This window comes from Ursus americanus, chromosome 1 (assembly GCF_024610735.1).
Source record: "Ursus americanus isolate L20-20 chromosome 1, mUrsAme1.1.p, whole genome shotgun sequence".
Taxonomy (NCBI): Eukaryota; Metazoa; Chordata; class Mammalia; order Carnivora; family Ursidae; genus Ursus; species Ursus americanus.
In genome coordinates, this window is record NC_142127.1 from 53,198,051 (window position 1) to 53,221,085 (window position 23,035).

At 40.8% G+C, this 23,035-nt stretch overlaps 1 pseudogene; it reads left to right on the forward strand.

Moving 5' to 3' along the window:
- Positions 1 to 11,479: 11,479 nt before the first annotated feature.
- LOC123798298 (small ribosomal subunit protein eS4-like) lies at positions 11,480 to 20,573 on the forward strand (annotated as a pseudogene).
- The last annotated feature ends 2,462 nt before the right edge of the window (positions 20,574 to 23,035 follow it).

Sequence of the window (23,035 nt, forward strand, 5' to 3'; positions counted from 1 at the left end):
TTTGAAGAATAAATGTCCCATCTCTCTTAGTTCCATCTGGCACATACAATACCTCAACATTTTTTAGATGAATGAGAAAGAAAGAAGAAAAGCGTGTTCTGACATAATATCTCTTCTGTGAGAAAGAATATACTCTGTCTAAATATTTGCTCTTCTGAGTTTACTGAAATATGGTTTAAAATAGGATAACAGTTGCAGTTGGGTGAGAGGATTTCATTATAACATTCTCTCTTCGGTAGATGTTTGATATTTTCCATAATCAACATTTAAACAACAAAAAAGTGGACTCCTTAAGTTTTAGAGATTAGCTACATCGGCATTTGCAAAATTCGTATTTAGTAATCAAAACTTGGAGCTCGTTGTGGAATTTCCTCTCCAGGAAAGATTTGTTGGGAGAAGGAATAACAACGTGGCATGTGCTGTGCCTAGTGACGATTGAGACAAGAAGGCAGAATGAGGCAGAAAGGGAAGCCACAAGGGAGGGGCAAAGCCGCCCTTTTAAGTGTGGTGGCTATTTTAACATTACAAGACTTGGTTCCTCTGACGCTTCCCCACCTCATTAACCTATGTGTCATTCTGGAGTATTCCGCCATGCTCTGATGATTAGAGACTCACACGCTAACAACACAACATTTTAAATGCAAGCTCTTCCCTGGAGTCGTGGTGAATTAATTTTCAATTAGTTTTCATTAATGAACTTCATTTTTATGGGTCTAATTGCTGTCCCGGCTTCAAGAAATTCAGCAAGCCCTTTGGTGGGGTGGGAGAAGGACAGCTATGGAGTCAGGAATATCCTGGGTCCTTTCCACGAGACCTTACTTCCAATCATTGTCCAAAACAAACAAACAAACAAAATCATGTCTACATTATAAATCAAACATGTACCAAGAGAAGCCATGAATCTTTTCTGGAGTCTTCAGAGGCAAGTTGTATTGCTAGCTGCACCTGGTGTTTATCTTGCACCCCAAAACCAGGCTCAGGAAGAAAAAAGATCAGATGTAAGTAGAAAAAAGGCTCTGGGCGCATCACTCTTAGATTCCTCTCATGGCAAAGGTTTATCCAGATTGTCCAGATCCAAACAACACGAGGCCATAATAGCTGGCAAATAATTACAAATAAATTTAAGACAGAAGGACGAAATACATAGTAAAACCAATGTTCTTGGGTTGCTAATGAAGGACTAGCAGCCTGGGTAACATGCCCACAAACCAAAACCCTCTCAGCTTCTCAGGAAAAGTGTGATGCTCTCGTGCCAAAGGACAATAAGGTTTCTATGCTTCTTCCATTTCCATTTTAAACACCTGCAGCTGAGAGCCGTGAGATACTCACCACCCACAGCCTAAGACTTCGCCTTTATAAAATGTAATAAACATTTTTCTTCCACGTGATTTTTCCGTGAAAAACTAGTTTTGTTGAGAGCTTAATCCTTTGGTGTTCGCTCATGAGGAGGCACATATTTTAAAGTACACTGTGATTTTAGAGCTCTAAAAGGTATTTAATTCCATCTTGTTCTTCTGACTCAAAAATAAATAAAACTTGGAGCGCTTGGCTGTCTCAGTCAGTAAAACATGCCACTCTTGATCTTGGGGTTGTGAGTTCAAGCCCCACACTGGGTGTAGAAATTACTTAAAAAATAAAATCTTTAAAAACAAACAAATACACAACGCTTATTTCTTAGTTAATGTTGTTAATTCTTCCCTTCACACAGAAATGATTATTTCAGCTTTCTTTCAGTAGGTATTTATTGAGTGGTGATTTATTCATAATACTGAGATCTTTAAGAACATATCTAAAAAAAAAAAAAAAAAAAGCAAAAAACCGGAAGATGGAGTCCTGTTCTGGTGACATTATAAAGTAGTTGAATGACAAAAGAGGAATGCTTGAAACTATGGAACAGTGACAAACAGATAAATAAGTACAAAACAATGCAGTAGAAATTATAAGGGAAAGTGCCCGTGGTATGTAAAATAAAGCAAATTATGATGGCCATGAACCTTAGCTGGTGTTTTATTGTCTTTATTTCCTCTCTTCATCAGAAGCAGTTTCTCTGCTTTTTTTGAAAAAACATCATTTTTTGAAAAAACAAACTCAGATTTCAATTCTTTTTAAATGAGTGGTATCAGGGCCCCTGGCTGGCTCAGTCAGTGGACCATGCGACTCTTGATCTCGGGGTGGTAAGTTTGAGCCCCACGCTGGGTGTAGAGATTACTTAAAAAAAATAAGATAAAATAAAACAAAATCTAAAAAAAATAAAAATAAGAAATAAATGAGTGGTATCTTCTAGACAGAAGCATTTCCTGGCATTCAGTTCTTTGCCCATGGAGACGTATAAAAATAAAATTGGGGATCTTCCCATGATGGTGTAAAGATAATGACTTCCACAAAAGTCAGCAGAAACTAGAAATGTGAAATATTTTACTATGTAAGTGACTTTTAAAGATCTGGAACATCACGGTGCAAATTAGAATCCAATCTGTAAAAACAGAAAAAGAAGGATCGGTAATAAAACTGAATTCGTCCTGTACAGGAACAAAACAAACCCTCAAAAGAAAGAAGCAGCCCATTAGTTAATGTGATGAATTAAGGACAATTTGTCAAAGCATTTGGAAATGTTTCATCTTTTAAGAGATTTATGCGTTTTTAACAAAATATTGCCTAATTCATTGGTGACGAATTTAAGGTCTGGAGTCTGGTGCTGGTGTAGGAGAAAGAGCTCGGACTTTACAGTTCGACAGACCTGAATTAATCCCACTTCTGACGTTTATGAACAGATGCTGGGGCCAGTTTCTTAACTTCTCTGAGCCTCGGTTTCATTATTGGTAAAGTAAAATAATAATAATGCCTACATTAGAAGGATTTTTGTAAAGTTTAATTGGGATGACTCATATAAAAGGCTTTGCGTGTGGTAAGCACTCAATAAACAGGAACTACTGCTATGATAAAGGCTCAAGTAAACATTTGGAAGCAAGAAAGGCTCGAGGAGGATAAAGAGTTGCCTTACAAGTTATCCCAGTGGAGTACATAAAGTATTTTTATTGAAAACCACTAATAAATTTAGATATATAATCAATGAGAATGATGCGACTGCCATTACTTACGCTGCCTGGTGGTCAATTCAAAGCATTGACTGACATGTCCTCAGTTTCCAAATCTCAACTTCTGGCTCAAAACTCAAATATTTAATATTAACTTGCCTTCGTAATTCCACAGAAACACCAGATTATTGAGTTCTACCTTTTGTCCTAAACTCTCCTGAGTTAAAAAATCAACAATAATATACATGTCCTGTGTCTTCCCGTGAATACAACATAAAGTGAATCTATGTGGTTTGATTAGGTCCGTTGGGAAAATAAACTTCCCTGTAGCCAATGCACCTGTTTTGTACGTGGCCTAACATGGGAAATGCAAACTCCCTTAAAAGAACCACTGGGAAACTAGACTCTAAGTACATTTTCCTAAACTCAACATAATAATGCTTTTTCTCACATGATACATGTTTTTCCAAAACACTAAAGGACTTTTTCGGGAGTCTCTCATTTTAGTCATAATATTCTTATAAGGTGGATGATTTTATGACTTTAATCTTTTTTTAGACATAACTGTACCATCATAGCTGGAAGTCAAACAGTATTACCATAAAAAGACAATGAGAAAGAATTGAGTAAAACCGTAATTCTGACTCTGCAAAATACTTTTAAAAAATAAGCCATCTTCCCTGGGGTAAAAGAATAGAATGTTCTTGCCCCCCATCTTAGCCTTGTAAAATGTTAATTATTTTGTTTGCATTTTTGAGGAAGAGTAAGACATGTACTACCGAGTTTCAAAAATTTTAAAGCTCAAAAGGATATGCTCCCCTCACTGATCTCCGAATTAAACTTGGAGGCACGACGCAGTTGTGCAGATGGTAAATGTAATATTACAGTGATTTTACCTGATATGACGATAGATGATGGAGAAATAGATCAAATTCACTTCTGACTTAGTAATGTAGTCCATATTATTATATTATATACTGCATTTTATATTATAATATTAGTTAATAATGTAGCATGTGAAATCAGACGTAAATTAAGAAATAGAACATAAGTTACAGCAAGTCGTTTGTGACTTTGAGTTTTGAAGAAAATACCTAACATAAAAGTCTCTATTGCACTATAAAAAGACCATTAGGAAAAGTTATGAAAACCATTTCACTAAGGGTGCTCTTTATATAAAGCCGAAGGAGAACTGAAGAAAATACCGTAAGCTCCCATCTGGCCAGCCCCAAGCAACCAGAATTCCTTGTCGTCGCAGACGGTGATCACTTGCATTTCTCTTGACTGCCCCACGACGCTGCAAGATCCAAGTGCCTTCGGGAAGCACAAAGCAACACGACTGTCTGATTGGTCTTGATAGTAAAGTCACCTTATTCTATTCTGTTTCCTTGAAATGTATGACCCAGAATGAAAAGTTTTATATGTGTGGCAATTGTTCTGTTACCCAGAATATTAAATTCATCATAATTTTTCACTATCCTTAAATTCTTTAAAAAGAGGAGTTGTCTTTCAATTTAACACAGAAATAAGAGGACGCGGGGCGAGAAGGAAAGATGATCTTTACCTCTCCAGCAGCGTGGTGACTAAGACCTCCGTTCGTCCTCGTTCTTGACTCCATTATTATTAATATTGTCTTAGAGTATACTGAGCCATTTTATCCTTTTGTTGTTGTTGTTGTTGTTCCTAATTAATATAATTACATATTATCAGACATTAAAATGTTTCTTAATAGATTTTGGACTCCAAAAACACAATATCTTAAATGCATATAAAGGTGTTTCAAATGATTAAAGTGCAGCTATGAAGATATTTCTACTTGAAGCAAATGCAAGTAATAGTGCCGAGATATCATAAATGTACATTGAACATTTATGGTACTCAGTTTTATAAGTTAACAATTTAATACCATTTACTGTTTTTTTTTTTTTTACATAATTTCTTCGGAGCTAGTTACCTCCATTTTTTTACACCCATTTTAATAATTATGCATTGTACATGGTTTGAATAACCACCTTAAAATGTCTCTCCCTGAATCTAATTTGGAAGGTAAATTATTAACACAGAACACTGTTTTTAGAGGTTCCTACTGAAAATTTAAAAAGTGTTTTATGTAGGCTTTGCTTTGAGTTTTTAAAATGTCTCAAGCATACTATATTGTTCCATTATTAACTATTAAATTTTTTATATTTATATGCATCAACATTAAAATATTTGTTCTGGGGCGCCTGGGTGGCACAGTCATTAAGCGTCTGCCTTCGGCTCAGGGCGTGATCCTGGTGTTCTGGGATCGAGCCCCACATCAGGCTCCTCTGCTGGGAGCCTGCTTCTTCCTCTCCCACTCCCCCTGCCTGTGTTCCCTCTCTCGCTGGCTGTCTCTCTCTGTCAAATAAATAAATAAAATCATTTTTAAAAAATAAAATAAAATAAAAAAATAAATAAATAAAATATTTGTTCTGACAGACAGACACCAAAGAAAACAAGGAAATGCACAATTAAACCAGAAAGGTTCTGTGCATCCGATCCTCAGACACCACAGGGTATGTTAAGAGAGCCATGACAACAGCATTCCATTGTGGCACAGTGCAGACGGTAGGCTTCCAAAATTAACGGTATTTTGCTGCCGAAAGGTTCGAATCACAGTCTTACTAGTTGCGGGGAAGGGCGTTAGTTGTCCATTTGGGGGTTTGTTTGTTGGTTTTTTGCAGTGGGAGCACTCAAAATATCTTCTGTGTTTTGTTTGATAAGTACTTTTGAGAGTTTATGAAGCATGAATCTCTTTTAGATATGTGATTCTGGTTAAGAAAACACTCAGAAATCACATTTCTTTTGTTTTCTTCACAGCTCTCGCCTCTGCTCCATGCCTATCCACTCCTCTGTGTTGACTGGGGTAGCCTCTCTGTTCTTTCTCTCAGCCAAGCTGCATTTTTTTAAAAGATGTTTTTTAAATAGCTTAGGGAAGCTATAAACCTGTTTGGTTCTGATATCAGTCGCTCGTGCCTGATCTAATAGGTTGTGAGTTCCCCTTGACCTTTCACACATGCAGCCGTCCCCAATTTTGCTTAAGACCCACAGGGTTAGCTCTGCCTCAGCACACCCTTGACACCCACAATGTCACCAGAGTCACTCTCACTTAACTTCAGCTTTACAAAATATTCAGTTTATGCCCTAGAATGTGTTCACTCTATAAATCAGATTTCAATACGCTTCCAAAATAAGGAATGTGTTTCTAAACCAACAGGAAGAACAAAGAATCTCATCTCAAACTTCGCATAGTCAGGTCACTATGTGGCACTGACTGTTTTCAAAATGAAATGAAGGTTTTTAGAGTCCTAGAAACTCAACCTCGCTGTTCATGTATACACTTTCTAAATATGAATTAGGATACTCTGAGGCTTCGACAAACGGGTGGGGACTCCTCCTCCCAACCTCCAACCACTGCCATCTGGGTCTAACGCATCTATTGGCCGTGTGTTCTACCAGATACCAGATTTCTTTTTGATGGTGTTCTATTGAGATTTCTGGAAGAGATGGCAGTAATACTTGGCTCTATGCCTCTGACTTACCCCCAGGGAGGTCAAAGGGGAGTACATATTTTGAGGTCAATTACTCTGTCTCTCTGGTTTAGAGGGACCCTCGTTATGCAATCTTCAAGGCGCAAGAGGTAAAAGAGTTTTCCTGCACGCAAAATCGCTGACACCACACAGTGAGGGATTCCAGCCCTGCTGAACTCCTTCCTCACACGGTGTAACGAGACAGAGCACAGACACGAGGTCACCAGGCAGAGGATAGCTGGAGTGTTGTTAGTTGCGTTTAGCTGACTTTCTCCTCTTGGAGCCAGGCGAAGACTCGGTCATAGCACGTTTAAGAACACGGGCACTGGGTTTAGGTAGTCTGGGTTCAAACTGCACACATTGCTAGCAGTATGATTTTGAGCCAGTTAAGTAAGCTTAACTTTCTCCTCTATAAACTAGAGTTAATGACTGCATCCACTTCATAGAGCTCCCATGTCATAATGCGTGTAAAGGGCCGAGCGTGTGGTGAGAACCAAGTAAGTGCTGGCTGTTATTATTTCATTCATTCACTTACCAAACACTGAACACCCATTGCAAAGCATTTTATGGATGGAGAACTGGGGCGCAAAAGTCTTGGGCAGTTATTCAAAGTTATTGTCGAAATAACAGTGGGACACAGATTGTCCTAATGTCCGTTTTTATCTCACCAAGCTAAGCTGGTTCTCTTAATGGGATATTAAAAACCCAGCCTAGTTTTGGGAAAAAGCCAGGAGCTTCTCTAAAAATGAAAGATTTTAATGCAAAGCTAATTTCTTTTTTTTTTAATAAGTTTCTTTTTTTCTTTTTTTTAAGATTTTATTTATTTATTTGACAGAGAGAGAGAGACAGCCAGTGGGAGAGGGAACACAAGTAGGGGGAGTGGGAGAGGAAGAAGCAGTCTCCCAGGGGAGCAGGGAGCCCCATGCAAGCCTTGATCTCAGAACCCCGGGATGACACCCTGAGCCGAAGGCAGACGCTTAACGACTGAGCCACCCAGGCGACCCTGCAAAGCTAATTTCTTATTTTGGTTTTGCACAGGGTGTAATGATTTCAAACATTACAGAGTTTTCATGAGCAGAACAAAATAAGACAGAGATATGAAGGTGACCCATTAAAAAATGCCAACAGATCCTTTGGCCATACAAAAATCCATCTCACTGCTTTACCTGTGTCTTGCACATTCTAGAAAATATGCCTTATTATAAAGACCCGAGATTTTTATTTCCTTAATTGTATATATTGTCTTTATTTCTTCATATAATGAGATGCTTATACATTTTAAGCAGTACTATTTATAATGTAGGAAATAATCAATAAGAATCTTGCCATTTGCAAAGACGTGGATGGAACTAGAGGGTATTATGCTAAGCGAAATAAGTCAATCAGAGAAAGACGATAATCATATGATCTCACTGATATGTGGAATTTAAGAAACAAAACAGAGGATCAGAGGGAAAGAGAGGAAAAATAAAAGATGAAACCAGAGAGGAAGACAAACCGTAAGAGACTCTTAATCATAGGAAACAGACAGGGTTGCTGGAGGGGAGAAAACTTCATGGTCCCTGCCGTCACCTGGCTTAGACTCTAGGAGGAGCCAGGCCTTCAACAAATAATCACTCAAATAAGTGTATAATTTAAAGGTGATGAGTGTTATGAAAGAAAATTGTAGGGTACCCTGAGCTAGAACAGGAAGACTCTAATTTCGTTTGGGAGATCAGGGAAAGCCTTTCTGCTAGCGGCAGCCATCTCTCTACCCGGACAAAAGCCAGCCTGAAAATAAAGCCAATAAACAAGAGAGGCAAGAACCAGGATAATCACAGTGAAATGACGCCCTGGTGGGATTATCAATTAAGGGCTAAACCATCCAATTTGGGTTTTTTGTTAATGGCTATCCAAAGCATTCTGCTACAGGCAAAGAGGATTCTTGGCAGAGAAAGCAGCCTACGTGAAAACCCTAATGCTGGAAAGATCGTGATACAATGTTAGATACTTCTTATGTCTAACATAGATCCATTCCTTTGCCCAAGGACACAAATCTATGCTTACACTGTTCTCTCTGCCTCTGGTGCTTTTCACACCTACAATCTGCCCATCCTTCAAAGTTATGTTCAAGTACATCGTCCTTCTCCACTAAGTCTCTAAGCATTTTTACTCATAATGATACCCTTTCTTCTTACTGATCCTACTAGCCAACTTTTTTCCAGCATCAACTTCAGCATCTGCTGCACTGCTTCCCCTCCCCCTCCCACCTGTTCTCCAATGCACTCGTGCATCTGCGTGCCTTTGCCCAGCGTATTTCATACTTCCTTGACCTAGAATGAACTTCCTTTCACACCATCTACTGAAATCCTACACATACTTCAGACATCTATAATGCCACCTCTGTTGGAAAGCTTTCTCCAATCCCCTCATAGAACATAAGCATTATCTATTTCTCCCACTAGGTTGTCCTTCCTTGAAGACAAGGACCATCTTTTATTAACTTTGCGTGCCAAATGCATTGCTATAACAGAGTAGACACGAGAGACAAACTTTTATTGAATGAATAAGTGGCCGAACGGATGGATGGATCGATGGATGGATGGGTGAAGAGATGGAAAGATTCGTCCGAATATATAGAAGTTCTTAGAAAAAGGAACCATATCTAATTTTTAATCCCCTTAGTACATAGAATACACATGCAGAAACTAAATATAAGTATTTATTGAAGAAAAAAATGAGATGATAGAATTTAAAATAATCAGAAGTATGGGAATTTAAGCAAATCTGTTTGCTGTCTCCTTTCTTTTTTCTTTCTTTTCATTTCTTCTCTTCTCTTTTTTAGTTTTGTTTAACTAGAAGCTGTAGAATGTCATTTAGCCACATTTCCTTTAATGCCAAGAGTTTTAAGCACATTCTTTGCTTATGACATAAATCATCAGAGCCATTATTGAAGTCACTGACGTACAAGGATAGGGAGCTAATAGAAAACAGAAGTGTTGTTCATGTGGTTAAGCACTAAATTTTGGTGAATTGCATTTAAATAGCAAAGAGCCTCAGTTGTAAATACTAGACTGAAAGGACTGAAGACCCATGTTTTACTTCCTTCAGTGAAATGCTCTTTTGAATTGGCAAATAGAATTTCACAGTGAGAATGTCTTTCAGTGGATCAAATTGAAAACTTAACAGCTTTGTCATTTTCTTCAAAGTAAGTGCCTCATACAGCCACTCTGGAAAACAGTGTGGAGGTCCCTTAAAAAGTTAAAAATTGAGCTACCCTATGATCCAGCCATTGCACTACTGGGTAGTGATACAGACGTAGTGAAGAGAAGGGCCATATGCACCCCAATGTTCATAGCAGCAATGTCCACAATAGCTAAATCGTGGAAGGAACCAAGATGCCCTTCAACAGATGACTGGATTAAGAAGATGTGGTCCATATATACAATGGAATATTACTCAGCCATCAGAAAGAACGAGTTCTCAACATTTGCTACAACATGGACGGCACTGGAGGAGATAATGCTAAGTGAAATAAGTCAAGCAGAGAAAGACAATTATCATATGGTTTCTCTCATCTATGGAACATAAGAACTAGGAAGATCGGTAGGAGAAGAAAGGGATAAAGAAGGGGATGTAATCAGAAGGGGGAATGAAGCATGAGAGACTATGGACTCTGAGAAACAAACTGAGGGCCTCAGAGGGGTGGGGGTGGGGGAATGGGAGAGGCTGGTGATGGGTATTAAGGAGGGCACGTGTTGCATGGTGCACTGGGTGTTATACGCAACTAATGAATCATCGAACTTTACATCAGAAACCAGGGATGTACTGTATGGTGACTAACATAATATAATAACAAAATATTATTATAAAAATAAATAAAGAAAGAATACTCAAATGTAAACTGTACTAGAAATAACTCTATATGCCCAATTCTCACTGTGAATATGGAGGACAAATCACTCAAATAATAAATTTGAAGTGTTTTAAGTTGTAAAAAAAAATAAAAAAATAAAAAAATAAAGTAAGTACCTCAAATTTTCAAGTTAGGTAAAGGTTTTTGGTACCATTCATACAGTATTTGGTGGGAATATAATTGATACAGATTTTTTGAATGACAATTTGATACTATCAAAACATAAAATATGCATAAACTTTGACCCACTGAATCTTCTAGGATCCCATATCAAATAAAAAATTCACACTAGAACAGAAAGAAATACTTCTGAATGTTTGAAAACTTTCATAAGACAAAGAGTACCGGCATATCTCATTTTATTATGCTTTGCTTTATTGCACTTAGCAGATAATGTGTTTTTTACAAATTGAAGGTTAGTGGCAACCCTGTATTGCACAAGTCTATCAGGGCCATTTTTCCAACAGCATTTGCTCACTTTGTGTCTCTGTGTTCCATTTTGGTAATTCTCACAATATTTTAAACTTTCTCATTATTATTATATTTATTATAGTGACCTGTGATGAGGGATCCTTGATGTTACTATTGCAATTGCTTTGGGATGCCACAAACCGCATCCATAAAAGACAACAAACCAAATTAATAAATGTCTTGTGTATTCAACTGCTCCACCGGCCAACCATTCTCCACTCTCTCTCCCTCTCCTCAGGCCTTCCTATTTCCTGGACACAACAATATTGAAATTAGGCCAATTAATAACCCTACCGTGGCTTCTAAGCGGTCAAGTCAAAAGAAAGGTCACACATCTCTCACTTTAAATCAAAAGCCAGAAATGATTAAGCTCAGTGAGGAAGGCATGTCCAAAAGCTGAGATAGGCTGAAAGCCTCTTGTACCAGTTAGACAAGCTGTGAATGCAAAGGAAAAGTTGTTGAAGGAAATTAAAAGTGTTACTGCAGTGAACACACAAATGATAAAGTGAAACAGCCTTATTGCTGATATGGAGAAAGTCCGAGTGGTCGGGACAGATCAAACCAGCCACAACGTTCCCTTGAGCCAAAGCCTGATCCAGAGCAAGGCCCTAACCTTCTTCAATTCTCTGAAGGCTGAGAGAGGTGAGGAAACTGCAGAAGAAAAGTTGGACGCTAGCAGAGTTGGTTCCTGATGTTTAAGGAAAGAAGCCATGTCCACAGCATAAGAGTGCAAGGGGAAGCAGCAAGTGCTGACGTAGAAGCCGCAGCGAGTTCTCCAGAAGGATCTAGACAGGATCATTCATGAAGGTGGCTGCTCTAACCAGCAGATGTTCAGTGTAGACGAAACAGCCTTAGGTTGGAAGAAGATGCCATCTAAGACTTGCATAGCTAACGAGGAGAAGTCAACACCTGGCTCAAAGCTTCAAAGGACAGGCTGACTCTCTTGTTAGAGGCTAATGCAGCCGGTGACTCTAAGTTGAAGCCAGGGCTCATTTACCATTCTGACAATCCTGGGGCTTTTAGGAATTGTGCTCAATCTACTCTGCTGTGCTCTAATGGAACAACAAAGCCTGTGGATGACAGCACATCTGTTTAACAACATGGTTTACTGATTATTTTAAGCCCACTGTTGAGACCTACTGCTCAGAGAAAAGGCTCCTTTCAAAATATGACTGCACACTGGCAATGCACCTGGTCACCCAGGAGCTCTGGTGGAGCTGCACAGCGAGATCGATGTTGTTTTCATGCCTGCGAACACAGCATCCATTCTGCAGCCCATGGGTCAAGCAGTAATTTTGACTTTCAAGTCTTATTATTTAAGAAATACATTTCATAGGTTACAGCTGCCATAGATAGGGATTCCTCTGATGAATCTGGGCAAAGTAAATTGAAAACCTTCTGGAAAGGGTTCATTATTCTGGATGCCATTAAGAACATTTGTGATTCATGGGAAGAGGCCAAAATATCAATATTAACAGGAGTTTGGGAGAAGTAATTCCAACCCTCATGAATGACTTCAAAGGGTTCAAGATGTCAGTAGAAGTAACTGCAGATGTGGTAGAAATAATAAGAAAACTAGAATTAGAAGTGGAGCCTGGGGGACCCTTGGGTGGCTTAGTTCGTTAAGCACCTGCCTTTGTCATGATCCCAGGGTCCTGGGATCGAGTCCCGAGTGACGCTCCCTGCTCAGCTGGGAGTCTGCTTCTCCCTCTCCCTCTCCCCTCCCCCATGCTCGTGCTCTCTCTCTCTCTCTCCCTCTCTCTCTCTCAAATAAATAAATAAAATCTTAAAAAAAAAAAAAAAAAAGAAGTGGAGCCTGGGGGCACCTGACTGACTCAGTCAGTAGAGCATGTGACTCTTAATCTCAGGGTTGTAAGTTCAAATCCCACATTGAGTGTAGAGATTACTTAAAAACAAAATCTTAAAAAGAAGAAGTGGAGCCTGAAGACGTGACTGAGTTGCTACATCTCATGATAAAACTTGAACAGATGAGGAGCTGCTTCTTACAGATGAGCGAAGAAAGTGGTTTCTTGAGATGGAAGCTACTTCTGCTAAAGATGCTGTGAAGATGGTTGAAATGACAACAAAGGATTTAGAACATGACCTCAACTTAGTTGATAAAGCAGCAGCAGCATTTGAGAGGATTGACGCAAATTTTGAAAGAAATTCTACTGGAGGCAGAAGCTGTCAAACAGCATGGCATACTACAGAGAAATCATTCATGAAAGGAAGTGTCAATCAATGGAGTCAATTTCATTGTTGTCTTATTTTAAGTACCGTCACAGCCACCCCAGCCTTCAGCAGCCACCATCCTGATCCGTAAGCAGCCATCGACATTGAGACCAGACTACTCCACCTGCAAAAAGATTACAATTCACTGAAAGTTCAGATGACAGTATTTTTTTAAAGATTTATTTATTTTTATGAGGCGGGGGGTTGGGGGCAGGGAGCAGAGGGCGGGGAAGGGAGAGAGAGAAGCAGACTCCCCACTGAGTGTGGAACTGGACTCAGGGCTCAATCTCACAGCCCTGAGATCATGACCTGAGCTGAAATGAAGAGTCAGATGCTTGACTGACTGAGCCACCCAGGCGCTCCAACATTTAGTATTTTTAAGCAATAAAATATTTTTGATTGGGACACCTGGGTGGCTTAGTTGGTTAAGCGTCTGACTCTTCATTTCAGCTCAGGTCACAATCTCAGAGTCGTGAGATTGAGCCTGGAGTCCGGCTCCACACTCACAGGGGAGTCTGCTTCTCTCTCCCCCCACAACGTTTCTCCCCCCCTCCCCTCCCCCCCCATGTCTGGTGCTCTCGCGCGCTCTCTCTCTCTCTCTCTCTTTCAAATAAATAAATAAATAAATAAATAAATAAATAAATAAATAAATAAAATCTTTTTAAAAATAAAAAATATTTTGTTAAGGTACGTACATTATTTTTTAGACCTATGGTATTGCATACTTAACAGACTACAGTATAGTATAAAGATAACATTTATATACATTGGGAAACCAAAAAATTCATTTGACTTTATTGCAATATTCTTTCTATGGCTATGATCTGGAACCGAACCCACAATATCTGTGAGGTATGCCTGTATCACCTAGAGTTCCACTTCTGCTTAGGATCTAGAAAGTTTTGAGAGAACATTGTTCTCATCCAAAGAACAAGAAAGCCAGATAATCTACAAAATCATAATTTTTCTTGAATCCATTAGAGACCTGAATACATAAGGCAACTAAATGATATAAATTCCAAAGAGTGACAAACCCCTCCAAGAAAAAAGGGAACACATGAATTGCTTGTATTACAGCATGCAAGCAAGGACCGGCCACCATGAAGGTAGGTAAGAAGAAAACAGCTAAACTTTTAACAAATTCTTAAAGGCTAATGTCGGCTATGATATCGGTTTAAGAAAACATGGGAATCACAGACTTCTACAAGGGACATTGCACTTACTCCTGAGCTGTTAACCATAAGATGATCACAAGAAACATTAGAGGAAGAGGGAGGGATAAGAGAGAGTCCCCTCTGGGGGCTCAGGCATGCAGTATTGATCAGCTGCCCCCGGGGGAGGGGTATGAACCACAGCCCACCTCCCCCAAACCTTCTCTCATAGGAAGCAAAAGCCGTGAGCCGCTCAGGGACAGGAGAGTAGCAAAGCCTCCCATTTAGGGACCCAGGCAAAGATCCACTGCTTCTGCTACGGAAAGGGTACAAACAAAAGCCGCTTGCCCAAGGGGAGAGTCAGGAGAAGCTACGGGGCCTGCAGTCCTGCTGTAATACAAAGCAGGGGTCCTGGTCAGAGAGGGAAGAAATAGGACCCTTTCATCTGCTCGAGACTCAGTCCAGATGTCCTTGACATGCATTCATAACTTGCATACTTTTTAAAGAATTAACTTACTTAAGTCACTAAAATTATCTCTTCCATTAAGGGTCATTTTTCTCTACATGAAGGAATCAGATAGTGGTGGAAAATTTTGCAAATAGTCAGAAACAGCTGGTGAGTGATCCCCCAAACCAAGCTTGAAAGGATATATTCTCTTCATTTTCAAAGAGGACCTTAGCGGATCACTAAAACCAGCGGTGATTATGTTTTTGAGGCCGAGAGGAATAATGGCTAATAAGAGCCCTTTCTAAAAGAAGGGCAGCTTTGCGGCAGGCAGCTTGATGTAGGGAAAACGAGCTTTGGTAACTCCCGGGCCTCTAGCTGTGGGACCATGCAGGAATGTGCACCTCGCTTTCCTCATTTCCAAAACAGGAGGGAAGGGAAAATAATGCTGGTTCTTCCGGTTGCCCATGAAAATCAAACTCAGCGTGAAAACAGCTGGTCCTTTGCTTGGCCGAGGAAAGACACAGGCTACAACGTTCAGGGCCCTCTCTCCTCTCCCTACCACCCCTCTTTGCTGCATATTTTGTTTTATGAATCTGCCCCTGGTTGCAGATCTTGTTCCTATATACCACTCCTGGACTAAGCTATAGATCAAAAAACCGTATTCCTTGCTCCCTTGCACCTGGCTGACCTGTGAACTGCTCCATTTCTTATCTTTTTGCCCTTCCGCCTCAATGCTCCAAGACACTGTCTTAGCCTTGCTTCAGCTCTCGTCCCGTGACTGTGTGTGTGTTTACTGACGCTATTTTTTAATCTTATTATAATAATTACCATTAAGCTGAAGTCATTTCTCTGTCCCAGTGAATAAATGACACATGGGAATATTTCTAGGCAACAAATTGTTCTGTATTTAGACATTTTCTACATCCCAATTCTTGATCAATTCATCTTCCTTCTTAAAACAATACTGTCTTCAAGCTAGAAGAGAAGTTGGAGGACCACAGCTCATCCTCCAAGAGAGGACAGTCACCCAGCTAGTGGCAGAGCCAAGCTTGAAACCCAGGCCTCTTTCCTCACCCTGTCAATATAAAGCAGATCAGCTACGTAGAATTGTTTTTAAAGATCGTATTTATTTATTTATTTTTGAGAGAGAAAGAGAGAGAGAACAAGCAGGGGGAGGGGCAGAGGGAGAGAGGCAAGCAGACTCCCCGCTGAGCAGGGAGCTCCATCCCAGGACCCCGGAATCATGACCTGAGCCAAAGGCAGATGCTTAACAACTGAGCCACCCAGGCGCCCCTCAGCTATGTAGATTTTAAAAATCAAGTAACTGTGCTCATCTCTATATCATAATTAAAGATCTCTAAAATATAAGACAATGCCATAGTGAAGGCTTTTTTTTTTTTATTTTTAGTAGACTCCATGCCCAGCGTGGAACCCAACGTGGGGCTTAAACTCACGACCCTGAGATCAAGATGTGAGCTGAGATCAAGAGTTGGACTCTTAACCAACCGGGCCACCCAGGTGCCCTGTCATAGTGAAGGCTTTTATGGGGAAATCCCTTCAAGACCTCAGGAGAAAGGAAGTTATTTGAATCCAAAGTTGTAACAGCAGCCACTATTATTATTACTGTTATTCGAACAATTGGATTGTTTTAGTTAATTTTATTTTTCTTATTTTTTTAAAGATTTATTTATTTAGGGACGCCTGTGTGGCTCAGTCGGTGAAGTGCCTGCCTTCGGCTCAGGTCATAATCGCAGGGTCCTGAGATCGAGTTCCTCATTGGACTCCTTACTCAGCGGGGAGCCTACTTCTCCCCCTGCCGGCCATTCCCCCTGCTTGTGCTCTCTCTCTCTCTCTCTCTTTCTCTCTGATGAAAGAATGAATAAATTCTTGTAAAAAAATGTATTTATGGGGCACCTGGGTGGCTCAGTTGGTTAAGCGACTGCCTTCAGCTCAGGTCATGATCCTGGAGTCCCAGGATTGATCGGGCTCCCTGCTCAGCAGGGAGTCTGCTTTTCCCTCTGACCCTTCCCCCCTCATGCTCTCTCTCTCTCAAATAAATAAATAAAATCTTTTTTAAAAAAATTATTTATTTATTTTGAGAGAAAATGTGCATGCACATGCAAGCAAGAGTAGGGGCAGAGGGAGAGGGAGAGAGAGAATCTCAAGCAGACTCCCTGCTGAGCATGGAGCCGATGCAGGGCTCTGTCTCAAGACCCTGAGATCACGACCTGAGGGAAAATCAAGAGTCAGTTGCCCAACCGACTGAGCCACCCAGGAGTCCCTTGTTTTAGTTAATTTTAATATTGTACTCTGGTAGATTAAAGACAGCCACAATTTTTTTGCTACCCCTAGAGTCTGGGCTGACCTCAGTACCCTGCATGACCTATAAAATACAGCAGAAGGGAGGTCGTGGGACTTCTGAAGTTAAGCATAAGGAGCCTTGCAGCTATGCCTGGAGGTCTTGGAAGCCCCTCTCTGAGCACCATGAACTGTTATGTAAAAGGCCCAAATATACAACTTAACAACAACAAAATAACCCAACTCAAAAACGGGCAAAGGACTTGAATAAACATTTCTCCAAATAAAACATACAAATGTCCGATAAGCATCAAAAGAAGCTCGGTATCCCCCGTCATTAGGAAAATACATATCAAAGCCATAGTAACAGACCGCTTCACGCCCATTAGGATGGTTATTATTTTAAAAAACAGAAAACAAATACGTAGGTGAAACTGTGTAGGAATTGGAACACTCATGAGTTGCTGATAGGAGCATAAAACTGGGGCAGCTGCTGTGGGAAACAGTCTGGTGGATCCTCAAAAGGCGAAATAAAGAATGACCCTACGATCCAGTAATTCTACTCCTAGGTATACACCCAAAGGAATTGAAAGCAGGGACTTGAAGAGATATGTGTATACTCATACTCACTGCAGCGTTATTCAAAACAGCCAAAAGGTGGGAACAACCCAAGTGTCCCCCAACGGATGAAGGCAGAAACAAAATGTGGCACGTGTACAATGGACATTATTCTGCCTTAAACAGGAATGAGATTCCGACACATGCTTAAACATAGATGAACCCTAAAGACAGTACGCTAAGCCAGACACAAATACGACGTATCTAGAATAGGCAGATTCCTAGAGGCAGATTCCTAGAGACAGAAAGTAGATTAGAGGTTACCACAGGCTGGGGAGGAGGGGGAAAGGGAAGTTATCCCTTAGTGGGTACAGGGTTTCCGCTTAGGACAACGAAAAAATTTTGGAACTAGACAGATAATCGTATTACACTGAGAATTGACTTCACGCCACTGAACTGAAACGTGAAAATGGTTTAAATGGTAAATTGAATGTTATGTACATTTTACCACAAGAAAAAAATGGCAACCTATGCCATATATTAAAAAAGAAAAGAAGGAGGAAGAGAAGAAGGAGAAGAAAAAGAAGGTTGTCCTAGTCCTAATACCTTGAGACCGTCACCGGAGAGGCCACGTGTAGGTGCTCTCGTTGGCAAACCGAGATGATCCTGACCTTCCGAGCATCCTGCAGGAGCCAAACATGTGAGCGAAGCTGTCTCAGGGCCCCCAGAGCAGCCCCACCTGCAGCTGATCACCTCTGAGTGACGTCAGGCAGGGTCCCTGGGAGCTGGGGAATGACCCATCTGAGAGCTGTTCCTTAAAGTAGAGACAGGTTTTAGGCTCCCAGGTTTGAGAATAATCTGTCACACAGCAATAGATAATCAGCTTAAAATAATCCCTCTACTGTCTGTAAGTGGGTTGAGCTGATAGTTCCTAAGTGGGAAATAGGAGAGTGATATCAGTAAAAACACAACCCAGTCAAGTTTTAGGAGGTTTGGACAACTATTTGGTGGTGGTCCAACATGGGTCCCCCTCACCTAGGGCAGACGGAACAACAATCCGTCTTACACATTGTATCCTAGGTTGCTAGTAAACATCTTCTACAGACAAACGCCAATTCGGTTATAAATTTAAAAGTTTTCATGGTCGCCTGGGTGGCTCAGTTGGTTAAGCATCTGCCTTTGGCTCAGGTCATGATCCCAGGGTCCTGGGATCAAGTCTCACATCAGGCTCCTTGCTCAGCAGGGAGCCTGCTTCTCCCTCTGCCTGCCACCTCCCCTGCTTGTGTTCTCTCTCTCTCTCTCTCTCTGACAAATAAATAAATAAAGTCTTTAAAAAATAAAATAAACTAAAAAGTTTTCAGACTGCATTTGGTTTTCATTCAAAATGAGATTACTTTTACTAAGACCCACAAGAGGAATTGAATGTCATAAAAAGATTACTCCCTTTACTAAAATGACAATGAGGAAAGTGAGAGTTTTTCCACACAAAAATATTACTATTCGGTGATATTTCAGAATTGTGAAAGCTGGTTTCAATCTTTGGTCCTATAAGAGGAAGGTTAGTAGGCTTCCCTGTGCCTGTGAACCACGAGCTGCTCCCCGATGTCCCAGTGAAGAGGAGTGTCTCTCTTTGAGGCAAATATGAATATACTACTCGTATATGAGGAACAGTGTGTTATAATGGAGGTCAGGAGGCCTGAGTTCTTTATTCACTTCTACCCACCATGTAGTGTGGACAGGACACACGACCTCTCTGGAAATCAGTTCCCTTATCCATAAAAAGGGAATATTTCGGTTGTTCACCAGAATTAGCAGCCTAAGATATGATCCTCAAAATCTCAATGGCCAGGCTGCGCACCAGGCCAATTACATCAGTATCTTTTTGTGTACGACTCAGTCCTCAGGACTTTTTTTAAACTTGTAATACTTTCCAATACAAAGTCAAGGTTGGAAACCACTAAGATGGAGGAATGAAGCATAAGAAATTTTTTAAAAGTCCATCTAGCTATAAAAGTTGTATAACCTAGCTGTTCTATCAGCACACTGAAAGAAGTCAACTGAAAGAAGTCAGCCTTCTTTTCTTTTCTTTTTAAAGATTTTATCTATAAGTAATCTCTATACCCAAGGTGGGGTTCGCACTCACAACCCTGAGATCAAGAGCCGCAGCCAGCCCGCTGCCCCGGCAGTCTTCTTTTCATGGCTAGTGCAGCGTGCCTTTGGTCCCACGAAGCATCTGTAGTGTGGAGCAGCTGCAAAGCGCTGGACACTGGATAAACTGACCACTGTGTTTGCTCCTTGCCCGTCTGCCAGTCCTCACAAGCTGAGAGAATGTCTCCCTCTTGTCATTTTCCTGACGAACAGATTGAAGTATGCCATAACAGAAGACGAAATGAAGATCTGCATCCAGCGGTTCATTAAGATTGATGGCAAGGTCCAAACTGATACAACCTACCCTACAGGTTTATGGATCTTGTCAGCACGGACAAGACTGTAGAGAATTTCCATCTAATCTATGACACCAATGGTGGCCAAGTACAAGTTGTGCAAAGTGAGAAAGATCTTTGTGAGAACAAGAGGAATCTCTCATCAGGTGACCCGTGATTCTCACACCATCCACTACGCTGGTTCCCTCATCAAAGGGAACAACACCGTTCAGATTTGGAGACTGGCAAGCTTACCAACTGCATCAGGTTTGACACTGGGAACCTGTGTATGTGACTGGAGGTGCTAACCTAGGAAGAATCGGTGTGACCACCAATAAAGAGAGACGCCCTGGTTCTTTTGATGTGGTTCACGTGAAAGATGTCAATGGCAACAGCTTTGCCACCCAATTCCCCAACATTTTTGTTATTGGCAGAGGCAACAAAACATAGATTTCTCTTCCCCAAGGAAAAGCATATCCACCTCACCATTGCTGAAGAGAGAGACTGGTAGCCAAACACAGCAGTGGGTGAAATGATTTCTAGGTGACATGAATGGAAGAGTCTTGGTATTTAATTAAAGATAATAGAGCAAAATAAGTATTGTATAAACTGATACCCAAAAATGTTATCATTCCATTAATAAATATTTATTACCTGTTATGTTCCAGGCATTCTGCTTGACAGTACAGATACCAAGAGGAGTTTAGCATTCTAGATATTGGGTGAGTTGGGGTGGGGGTTGGGAGAGATCTAAAAGAAATACAGATGGGATTCAGCCTCAAGTCAAGTGAAGAAATGGAGTGATCAGTTACGCTTGGTGGAAGGAAAAGAGATTCAAAGAGGAAATACCTTGAGCCAAATCTTTAGGAATGATTTGGTAACTTAAAAAAGGTGAGGTGCAGCTATTGGAGGGTAAAGGAAGGACGTCTCCAGTTGTCCAGCACACTTGTGTCTAACACATACACATAAAGTGCTTGATGTAATTAAGGAGGAACCTCTGTTTTGGTTAATTCTGTGACATCAGTGACCCTAAAAGGGCTTGACTGGTGAAGAAAAGAATGGCTCAAAGGCAATCTGATAATAATAACAGCTACCATTTATGAGGTGCTACCATGGGCCAGCATGGGCTAAACATACGATATTCATAAGCTCAGTGACTTTTTTTTTAAGATTTATGTATTTATTTTAGAGAGAGAGAAAGAGCGAGCACGAGTGGGAGGGCCAGAGGAAGAGGGAGAGAGAATCTCAAGCAGATACAACACGGGGCTCAATCTCATGACCCTGAGATCATGACCTGAGCCAAAACCAAGCTTCGGACACTTAACTGGCTGCGCCACCCTGGCGCCCCATTTGGGCTCAATGACTTCTGATCACAAGCGAGCTGTCTGGAAAGACCGGAGGCCTCACTGTGGCAGGTCATTTGGATTTGTTCTGTGCAGTCCTGGGTTAGAGTTAGGATCAACGGGTGAAAGCCATCGAAAGAGAGATTTTCAACCCAACCAAGGGAATAACTACCGAAGAAGCTGTGCTAAGATGGACTGAATGACCTCTGGACCAAGTAAGTTTTCTGCTTTTCAACTTCAATACTTTCCTTTGTAATAGACAGTCATTACCCCAGACTACTTAGAGACTAAGAGCAAGGGGCAAAGGCAGAATTTAAAGAATTCTGGTTCTTTAAGAGTTTGTTATTCCTTACACTCACAGATGTACCTCTATTTTCTTATTAAGACCAGCAGGCAAAAGAGAAGATAGGGAGAGAGAAGCTCTTGACTTCCAGGCAGAGCGTGAGCTGAAGCAGCTGGGAGCCTTGAGCGTGGCTGGGGTATGCACAAGTAAGCACAGTGTTCCTCACAACACTCTCTAAGCGGTTCTCAAAGCTTCTGCAGTGGAGTAGGGCCAACTCAAGGCTTAGAGTCCCCTCTTCTGGCTGTAGAGCTAGACGGTGCCCGGACTGCCAGTTCCAGCTGGCAGTCCCTTGCCTGGCTGGGCTCTTGTCCCTTGTCATCCATCTATGGAGCCTACCTACCCATTTGCTTTTTACTCTGAGCCCCTTGCTTGGACAGATGGTTTTAACTTCAAATTACAAATAATTTTCTCTCTGGGTACTAGCTCAGTCCCTAACTCATGTTTAACATTTTAGGTAATAGCCTGCCGTTCATCATCCAAAGCAATTTACAGATTTAAATTTACACCGTGTGTGTTTGTGTGTACATGTACGTAAATACATATGTGTTCTAATACAAATAACTTCCTGCTTCAGTATTACCACACGCAGCATCCTGAACCACAGGAGAGGAGAAAAGAGGAAGCCTCTAGTCAGCTAAGGGTTCCCCACACTCCTATCACCATCACACCGTACTAGAAGGACTATATAACCCCACAACTTGTGGAAATGTTGAAGAAAGACCCTCAAGTGTCAGGTAGGTAGCTGAATTCACCTGGAATTTAATTCATCTGGAATTGTAGTTGAATTCACCTGGAATTCTTCTCCCAAGTCTAAAAATCTGAGACTCTCCGATAATTAACTTGAGTTGAACTCAGCCTTGAAATGGGACTATTTCCCATATCTGTCTTTTAATCACAAGTTATAAATCATCATGGTTGGCTTACAGTAAGGGGGAGGGAATGAGAGGAACAGAGCACAAATGAAGTCACCGGTTGGAGCCAAGATTACAAAAACGAATAAGACACGATTCTATGCTCAGAAAGTTCATAGTCCAGTAGGGGAAACTGACCCATCCTAGGTCATATCAGAACAATGTGACAAATAAAGTAATTTTTAAAAGATGTGTACAAGGTTTCATGGGACCACAGATGAGGGGCACCCAGTCTATCTGGTAGGATGTAGAATTTGGAAATCATCGGAAAGAAGTGATTACTAAAATGGATCTTAAAATAAAAGTGGGACCTTCACTGGCAAATAAAGGGAGACACCAGCATTCTGGTGTAGTGGTGCATATGTTCCACTTTGGG